Genomic DNA, 11,095 nt, shown 5'->3' with positions numbered 1-11,095 from the left:
TGCATCAGAATAGACTGTAGAGAGATTTTACCTGTAATACTTTGAGCTGCTTGATAAATCAGCAACAGTGAGATGTTGTAGAGTTTCTTATTTTCTCTTTATCAAATTATTATTATTACAGTTGAACTTCTGTCATTGAAATAATATCAGACAAATGAGTGTAATAAATCCTCATATAGAAAATATGAGCAGTGTGTATGTATCTGTGTGTGTGTTTGTCCCTTTCATGTTTCAAATTAGTTTTTTTATTATAAAAATTGTTTTATTTTTTTTTTATATATATTTACCGGTGTTTGTATGAATTTTATATTTACAGATGAATGTAGCCTACTAGTAAATGCTATACAGTGCATCCGGAAAGTATTCACAGCACTTCACTTTTTACACATTTTGTTGTTATGTGTTTGTGATTTACAGTGAGGAAAATATGTATTTGAACACCCTGCTATTTTGCAAGTTCTCCCACTTGGAAATCATGGAGGGGTCTGAAATTGTCATTGTAGGTGCATGTCCACTGTGAGAGACATAATCTAAAAAAAAAATCCAGAAATCACAATATATTATTTTTTGTATGATACAGCTGCAAATAAGTATTTGAACACCTGTCTATCAGCTAGAATTCTGACCCTGACCCTCAAAGACCCGTTACAACGTACACGGTGCGATTTTTGCTGTTTTTACGAGCTCGCAGATGATTTTTTTCACTCTGGAGAACTCGAGTGGAATCGGTGATGCTCGCATGGTCGCGGCTAGCAGCGTGTGAGAGGAATTACGAGCCAAGCCGAGCACGTTATGAGCACCTCCCGATCATTTTTAAAAAATGTTTAAAAAATTCAGGGAGTCGGCCTGATTTTCACCCTATTGCTAATCATACACAACCACGTGTTGTACCTCAGTGGCAGCAACCATAAAGCGTGCGCATACACTGTCACACATACACACCTCTCTCTCTCTCTCTCTCTCTAGTTTTTATGTTGAAAGGAATGGCTACTGTTCTCTACTTTACAACAAATCATTTGCAAACACATTTCTGTCATTTTTTCTATCTGAAGCTTTGCCTACATGCAACATTGACGGTCTCTGTGTTTAGCGCGAAAGCTCACGTGATTGCTGCCGGCTCAGGATAAAATTCGTGCAGGACAGTCGTGCCGTGTACCAGCTGCTTTGACGCGATTATCAGTGAAACTGACTCGCAATGTGTGCAATATCTCACGACCTCCCGAATGTCCGATCCTGGTCCGAACTCGCACCGTGTACGCCCGCCTTTAGTCTGCCTTTAAAATGTCCACCTCCACTCCATTTATTATCCTAAATTATTACATGGCTTGGCTGAATTCCAATGTAGAATGCGGTCTGTTATTTCCTAACAGACCGCTGCGAAGTATAACAGACCGTTGCCATGAAAAACAGCGCGTTGCTATGGACGCGGAACGGACTATTTTCTTTGGCGGAAGCAATACAATCGTTTTTAAATCAATAAACTCCTTTTAAAATCAATAATTCGTGGCAAATTATTTATTTATTTTGTAGGTAGCCATGTAATAAGCGGGATAATGTATAGTGAGCCGGTTGTTATAGTGAATAACAACCCCTTCAGGCTGATTCAAGATCCCTCCGCTTCGCATCGGGATCCCGTTCAGCCTGTCGGGGTTGTTATTCACTATAACAACCGGCTCACTATACATTATCCCTTACTTAGCTGCACCTGTTTGAGGTCGTTAGCTGCATAAAGACACCTGTCCACCCCAGACAATCAGTCAGAATCCAACTACTAACATGGCCAAGACCAAAGAGCTGTCCAAAGACACTAGAGACAAAATACACCTCCACAAGGCTGGAAAGGGCTACGGGGAAATTGCCATTCAGCTTGGTGAAAAAAGGTCCACTGTTGGAGCAATCATTAGAAAATGGAAGAAGCTAAACATGACTGTCAATCTCCCTCGGACTGGGGCGCCATGCAAGATCTCACCTCGGGGTCTCAATGATCCTAAGAAAGGTGAGAAATCAGCCCAGAACTACACGGGAGGAGCTGGTCAATGACCTGAAAAGAGCTGGGACCACCGTTTCCAATATTACTGTTGGTAATACATTAAGACGTCATGGTTTGAAATCATGAATGGCACGGAAGGTTCCCCTGCTTAAACCAGCACATGTCAAGGCCCGTCTTAAGTTTGCCAATGACCATTTGGATGATCCAGAGGAGTCATGGGAGAAAGTCATGTGGTCAGATGAGACCAAAATAGAACTTTTTGGTCATAATTCCACTAAACGTGTTTGGAGGAAGAAGAATGATGAGCCCAGGTGAAAATAAAGTGTACTTGAGTGCACTAAAAAAACACTTAAATACAAGAAAGTACATTTGTAGTACATTCCTATTTTTTGTGCTAAAGAAAAGTTTAAAAATTATACACTATAAATACACTAATTAAAAGTATATTTTACTTAAGTAGTACTTAAGTGTAATTGCAAAAGTATACTAAATAACATTGATATTTTAAATGTATTTTTAGTGCATAAGAAAAAAGATATACTATTGAAAAAATACACAGAAGTGTTTTATTAGTGTATTTCTTACAAGTACATTTTTAACACATTAAAAATAGTTCATTGTTAGTGCACTTTTAGATAGCTATTATAAGTTTAAATTAAATTGATTTTACTTAAAATATATTCAAAATGTAATAGTCAAAAATTGAATTTTCCCAAAAGTAGTATTTAAGTACACTTTATAAAAATAAACTAAATATTACTAATTCTTTAAATTGATTTTAAGTGTATAAGGTACTCCCAGGTGAAAAAGACATAGTATTAAATGTATTAAAAATATACTTGAAATACAAATAGTATAATACATTTGTATTACCAACATGCTTATTTGAAGTGCATAAAAAATACATTGAATTGTATTTTAATATATTTCTAAAAAGTATACTATAAATACATTGGTAATAAATATATGCTTAATTATACTTTAAATAAATATGCTAAACACAAGCATAATTTTAATATATTTCTAACAAATGCACTACAAGTACATTGGTAATACATATATGCTTAATTATACTTTAAATAAATATGCTAAACACAAGCATAATTTTAATATATTTCTAACAAATGCACTACAAGTACATTGGTAATAAATGTATGATTAATTATACTTTCAAGAAATATGCTAAACACAAGCATACTTTTAATATATTTCTAAAAAAAAGCACTACAAGTACATTGTTAATAAATATGCTTAGTTAACTTTTTAAGAAATATGCTAACACAATCTACCATTTGTGTGAAGTTTTAGTGTATTTAAAGAAAACATACTTATGTTGCTCTTAATTAAAGTACATTTGTGTAACTTGTGTAAGAACATAGCTAAATCTAAAATATTAAAATGGTTAATCTAAAATATAAAAAGCTTTTAATGTGTTTAAAGTACTTTAAACACTTAGGCCTACTGCAATATATTTGTAATATTTATCATTTTACCATTTTAATATTTTAGATTTTTTTGTATAATGTACCAACTTCTAATGTATTATAAACATTTGTCAACTATCATTAAGCATTGCAATAAGCACTTAAAATGAATGTTGTTCACTTTTACTTGTTTGTAGGCTACTTGTAAAGGGCTGTTGTCCATTACATGATATGTTTTTACTAGGCTACTGAAATTCCCACATGGATATCAACATCATATTATTTTAAATGCATCATAGATACATTTTCCAAATATGTTTAAATGTTGTCCAAAAATATGTTGTACATGTTTGAATTTGAAAAACACTAATAACACACGTGACTAATCCTGATTGGTTCCAGCTGTTGAACGTCTGTGATTGGTTCTGGTGTAATTATGAGCTCACACCTCACTCACTCAGAGCTTGCTGACGGCTGTGCGTTCATTGAATGTGATTATATTTCGGCGTCGCGTGTAGTTAGGACACGGTGTAATAATTCAGAGATAGAAGTCTAAATTCAAACAGAGCGATCGTGTTTCTTTACTGTGCGTTCACACCGGACGCGTTTAGCGCGTCAAATTCGCGCCTGCCGCGTCTATTTATACGCTTGACCACTTTGTGTGCATTCGTACGTCAAGAGGACTTGGAGGAAACCACGCGATTCATATGGATTAGGTGAGTTTTTTTGCGATTAACCTTTTCAAACGTGAAGGTTTCATTAGTCTACGATATTTCAGTTTTTATTTCTAAGATTAACGGAATTCTTAAATGTTTTGCAACTAATGAGTGATCATGACAGTATTTAGATTTTTTTTTCTAACGTTAATAGAAAAAGTAACTGTTAGTGTTGTTTTTATTTTTTCCAAGTCGAATCTCGAAGAGATGAAGATACTGCTATCAGACGTTACTGGTAAGTTTTAGTTGCTGTTTTGCATAAATAAATAGCTCACTGTTTAGTTTTTGTCCTAGTTTTTTTCCAACATTTTTTCCTAGTTTCTTAGTCTAGTCTAATTTGTGTTCATTCATGTAAAAATCTATTTAATTGTTTTTTTTTTGGGACAGCTGCAAGTCACTTGTCATGGCTTACAATATTTTGCACTACTTCTAATTTCCTTAACTCTTTGAAGAGTTTGAGAGTTTGTGTTTCTGCATAACTTTTTTTTTTGCTCTCAAAGTCAAAGGGGGCTGACTAAAACAAGATTAGCATTTGTTGTACATTTTAATTATTATTCTTGTTGGCTGCGTATACTTTTTCAGTTAAACGGTTAGCCTAAATTGCCCTTTTTTGCTGTGATACAGTGACATATGTAGACTTCACAGTTGTTCAAGAGCTATTTTATTAACTCCTTTTCTTAATTAACATGTTGTATTAAATGTCTACTGGTAAAATATATGAACTAAGCATTACATGCTATGTTAAAGAATTCCATTTTTACTAGGTGAAAAAGACTTACTATTAAATGTAATAAATATGTACTTAAGTATGTTTTTAGTACAAAACAAATATACTTTAATGCATTTATAATACATTTAACAGTATGTCTTTTTCACCTTGTATGTACAACAGAGGGAAATGTCAAAACATTATACACTGTAAAAAAAAAATTACATCCCCAAGTCAAAAATTTCTATTGACTGATCACATCTAAATTTTTCAATTAGTCTGACGTATTATTTCTCATTGAGCCAATGTTAACAGACTATTGCAACAAGAATTGCACTTGGGCCAATTAAAAAATTTAGATGTGACCCGTCACTAGAAAATTTTGACTTGGAGAGGTTAGAATTTTTTTACAGTGTACTGTGTTGTAATAAAAAACGTCTAAGAACAGGGAATGAGACACTGCATTGATGACGATATGGGGAACACCCTCCATGTAAACCAGTGTTTGAAAAGCTGTACAATCTCGGCAATAGAATTTGACTGGCGACAGCCTATGACACGACTAGTGCGACTCAGAAGAATGAAAGAGGCGCCTAGAGAACATCGTTCCCCAATAGCATCATCGAAGCAGTGCAAGTTCCCTTTTGATAGGGAACAGTTACTTTTTTAACAGAGGTTAATTTTGCTTTAATATAAAAATAAACTCATCTTTTCCCCCTTTCATAGACACTGTGATCAAACAATTTCCAGAAGGAAATGCAACAATAAGGCAAACTCAGGCCCTGTTTACACGAGAACGCTCCCGGGTGAAAACGTAAAAATATTTTATCAGATGTTCCTTTCGTTTAGACGGCGACGGCGTTTTCGGGGCTTAAAAACGCAAAAAAGTGAAACCACCCTCCAGAGTGGAAATCTTAAAAACGCTCCACCGTCGCGTTCCCGTCTAAACGGTAAAAACGCAAAAGTTTGCTAGACAGCAGTGATGCGCGGGTCAATGTATAAACAACCCGCACCCGACCGACGTTTTCAACTAACCCGCCCGCAACTCGGACCGCAAAAAAAAGAGAAGAAAATATTGTACCCGACCCGCTTCCTGACCCGCATTTTTTAAAAGTAGCTTCCACTCCCCAGTCTTCAACTTTTCTCTTGCCGCCTCCATCTCTGCAGACTGAGCTCGTGTGTCATCTTCGTGCCAGCCAATAAAGTGTAGGCCTAGAGCATGTGAGCGGAGTGGAGCGGGAGCGAGCGGATCTTGGACACAGCAGCATTTTTAAAAGGACTTGCGGAGCGTCGCCCTGTTTCCCGCTCCAATTTCGCTCCGCGCACACCACGATTCTGAAGCATGCTCATTCAAGCCTGACTCAGTCTACTGTTGATGACAGCAAGATGGATTCTATTTTCAGTCAAAATTCGGCTCAATAATGGAGTTAAAAAAGTAGGCTACTTCAAAAAGGAAAATAAGAAGTCATACAGGTGTAGCCTACTATAAAACTAACTATAATGTGGTAGAAGAAAACGAATGTGGAGACATCGAATGTGGAATCTAAAAAGACACATCTCTCGTAAACATGCAGTGTGCTATGTGAACACGATGGGAAGAAAGCAAAAGGTTAGCAAATTGAATACGGTAACTTGTAACAAAGTGTAAATTAAATATAGCATAATATTCAAACAATTGATACAAGCCCATTTAAATTTTAATCCTGCGCGCTGCGCAAAAGTTCAGTTATAAGAATGGTGGCCTAATAGTTAATTTAGCCTAGCCTACTTTTAAAACATTTATGTATTTTTTAAATATTTTTGTTTATATAAATTGTATTTATATTATTAGGCCCATTTATTCGTTTTATTTTACAGCAGTTTGTGTACACAATGGATAAAAGCCCATTTAAATTTTAATCGTGCGTGTTGCGCAAAAGTTCACTGATCAAAATTCTGGCCTAATAAATTTACTTTAAAAAAAATTATGTAGGCTATATTTTTGTTTATATAATTGTTATTTATATTATTAGGCCCATTTATTCGTTTAATTTTACAGGACTTTGTGTAGGCTATATATTCCTTCTTACATAGGCCTAATTTGTATTAGGAAAAATGTTTATTTGAAAAATGTTGTTGTTGCTCATTAGTTCTTTAGGAGGTAAGGCTGTGGTCTAAGCTAAAAGTGATATACATGTAGATTATTTTCCTTTTTTGGAGCGAGTGGGGTCGATTTGAGTGGAGCGCGGAGCAAACTGCGTTGAGCGCTGAGCGATGATGAGCGGAGCGGCCTGATGTAGCTTTGAGTGGAGAAGCGGAGGGGTGAACAGTTCCGTGAGCGATGAGCGGAGATTCTCACCGCTCCACTCCGCTCATATGCTCTCTCGTACTATATAAATTACAAAGGTTTAATTGGCATCTTTATTTCAAACGACCCGACCGACCGCGACCCGAATATCATTAAAAATATTTTTGGATGACTCGTAACCGCGGGTGACCGCAGGCACCCGCTCATTTCGGATCAACCCGCGCATCACTGATAGACAGTGAAGGCACAGATCAGTGCTTCACATTGCCACCTAGCCGCCTGGAGTGCATACTACATTGAATTTCACACACTTTTGCGTCACCGTATGCACGCAGATTTCCCCCCCCATAACGCTCGTCTAAACGCAGAATAAAATGTGATCACTTTTGCGTTTTCTCTTCAGATTGTTTCCGTGTAAACGTAGCCTCAAAGACCAATCAGTAACAGTACTGTAACTGTTTGCAGCTATTAATGATTGCACTTTATTGACTAGTTGGGTTTATTGAAGTTAGTTTTTTTGTTGTTGTTTATAATACCTCTGCAGATCACTGTATTTTATGTTAATGTATTTTTTTTTACAGTTTACATATGCTGCTGTACTGATGTACACTGGGTAATACATTAAAGCTTACTAGCTTTCAAAGTGTGTGTTTTATACATTTTTTTAATGTGTTTTAATACACCATTAACATATTTAATTGTTTTATAAAGGTACTGTTCACAGTATTAAAACATATTTGAAATGATTTACTATATAAAAAAAATGTGAGCAATACATAAATATGATTTGTATATATTATATATTCTTAAATTTTAAATAATTTAAGTGTATTTAAAATGCAATAAAGATGGGTTCAATTGTACTAAAAGGGGTAACAAAATAAAATAAATTAAAGCTGAAATAGTATGTTAAAAGCGTATTTTAGTTCATCTTCAGTGTGTCTCAAAATAGCACAGTTGAGTACACTAAGATGATCTTAAGTTTATATTAAGCAGTACTAAAGGTAAGCTTTTAGTATATTAAGTGCAAAATAAGTATGTCGAAAATAGAGCACTTTAAAGGAGTCATAATGTTGTTTTAACTTTGGTACCCAATGCTCTATTATAGTCTTTCAGGCACTTCTAAAAAAGAAAAGTGGAAAAAAAATCAACACAGAGCCCCTCAGACCCTTATTTCTTAAGGCATTATTGTCTCGCGAGATCTGATGCGATGTTTTGGCTGTCGTGGACGGTCATTATAATAATGCAAATGAGGGGCGCGTTGATTGGTTGCAGGAAGGAAGGGGGTTGACACCGCAGGTAACTCTTTAGCATATCATTACAAACTGACAATGACATCATGGCGCAAAGTGTCAATGAACCCGGCCGCGACATATGGGATTCAACCGTACATGTTTGAGCCGGACTCTGAACCAGAGCTGGAAAGTGAAGATGTAGAGTCGATGGAAGGACGTCTACATCAAGATGTCTCTGAATGGTAAAGACAATCATTTTGACTGAGACATACATTAACATCAGTAATGAGCAAAAACGTGTGTTGCTATTTTCTCCCACATAAATTTACCTTTTATTTAATGTAGATTACATTAACGGAGATGTAGTTTTTTTTTGTTTTTTTTTAGCTTACAGTGGTTTTGAGATTTTTACTATCATGTGGTGTTTTTGCCTTGTTTCACGTTATGGTTATTTAGACATTCAATATTTATCTTCTTTAGACATGCAACGTGATGTTATACTTGCATTTAAACAGTTTTAGCCACTGAGCATGGACTCCTGTACCGTCACTACTGTAGCTGCTAGTGTAAAACAAAGTGGAAAGATGTGGCTAGCATTCGTATAGTCCATTCCCCGTGTTTATCTCGCAGGTAATGTTACATACAATAGCCGCATTAGCAGTTAGCTGCTATTTGTTAACCACAGTAGAGCAATACAAACACAGACTTACCTTTTCAATTTCTGGCAAGTCCCTGATGGTTGGGATGGCACCTTTTCCCAAACGGAGCTTCGAGGCCAAGTTCGCCTGATTTTGCCCCAAATTTGTAAATGATCCGGTGTAAAATGTTTAGCACACACACCTAACGATACGCCACTTGAAAGAGTTGTTGGGACAGCGTCATTAAAAATGAATTTCCTCCACTGTTCCCTGATAGTTTCGTCCGTTTTTGGTAGATAAAACACATTTGCATGTTGTTTGTGGCAGTCACCCAGAGCATCTCAGGTGTAGGCTACACTCGGTTTCTCCATCTTTCTCGAGTCGACTAAACTGAATATGAGGGGGAGAGGGGCGGGCTTCCCGCGGCATAGGTTTGCGGTGTCCATATTTGGGATATCCTCCCCCGTCTTGACGTCAAGAAGGGGAAGAAATCAAAATCTCGTTTTTTCGTGCGCGTGCACGTGGCCTATTTTACAAACCCTGAGGTAAACAAACGCTTCACTTTTAAATATCGGCTTCCCGGCCAGTGTACAATCATTATGCAATCATAACATACATTGATTCTCGTGGAAAAGTGAAATTTCTACATTATGACTCCTTTAAGTACATTATGGAAGTATAATAAAATGTATTTTAGTGCACTTTTTTTAATCTCGGAATACATTCTAAGTATAATTTGTAAATAATTTAATATTACTATTATAATTTAAATAGTTTATTATTGTATTTAAAGATGGTTTCAATTATACTAAAACTGGTAACGAAATACATTTGTTGAAAATATGAAATAGTATATTAAAAATACACTTCAGTTTATCTTCAGTGTGTCTCAAAAAAGCACAATTGAGTACACTAAGATGATCTTAAGTTTATATTAAGCAGTACTAAAGGTAAGCTTTTAGTATATTAAGTGCAAAATAAGTGTGTCGAAAATAGAGCACTTTAAGTACATTATGGAAGTGTATTATGGAAGTGTAATAAAGTATTTTAGTGCACTTTTTTAATCTAGGAATACATTCTAAGTATAATTTGTATATAATTTAATATTATTATTATTATAATTTAAATAGTTTATTATTGTATTTAAAGATGATTTCAATTATACTTAAAGTGGTAACAAAATACATTTTTTAAAAATATGAAATAGTATATTAAAAATACACTGAAATTCATCTTCAGTGTGTCTCAAAAAAGCACAATTGAGTACACTAAGATGATTTTAAGTTTATATTAAGCAGTACTAAAGATAAGCTTTTAGTATATTAAGTGCAAAATAAGTGTGTCGAAAATAGAGCACTTTAAGTACATTATGAAAGTGTATTATGGAAGTGTACTAAGTGCACTTAAATAAAATGTATTTTAGTGCACTTTTTTTTCACCTGGGAGTACCATCCCAAGAACATCATCCCTACTGTGAAGCATGGGGGTGGTAGCATCATGCTTTGGGGGTGTTTTTCTGCACATGGGACAGGGCGACTGCACTGTATTAAGGAGAGGATGACCGGGGTCATGTATTGCGAGATTTTGGGGAACAACCTCCTTCCCTCAGTTAGAGCATTGAAGATGGGTCGAGGCTGGGTCTTCCCACATGACAATGACCCGAAGCACACAGCCAGGATAACCAAGGAGTGGCTCTGTAAGAAGCATATCAAGGTTCTGGCGTGGCCTAGCCAGTCTCCAGACCTAAACCCAATAGAGAATCTTTGGAGGGAGCTCAAACTCCGTGTTTCTCAGCGACAGCCCAGAAACCTGACTGATCTAGAGAAGATCTGTGTGGAGGAGTGGGCCAAAATCCCTCCTGCAGTGCAAACCTGGTGAAAAACTACAGGAAACGTTTGACCTCTGTAATTGCAAACAAAGGCTACTGTACCAAATATTAACATTGATTTTCTCAGGTGTTCAAGTACTTATTTGCAGCTGTATCATACAAATAAATAGTTAAAAAATCATACATTGTGATTTCTTGATTATGTCTCTCACAGTGGACATGCACCTACGATGACAATTTCAGACCCCTCCATGATTTCTAAGTGGGA

The sequence above is a fragment of the Scardinius erythrophthalmus genome (assembly GCF_964197995.2).
Source record: "Scardinius erythrophthalmus genome assembly, chromosome: 14".
Classification (NCBI taxonomy): domain Eukaryota; kingdom Metazoa; phylum Chordata; class Actinopteri; order Cypriniformes; family Leuciscidae; genus Scardinius; species Scardinius erythrophthalmus.
The sequence above is the reverse complement of the archived record's forward strand: the minus strand, read 5'-3'. Positions refer to the sequence as shown.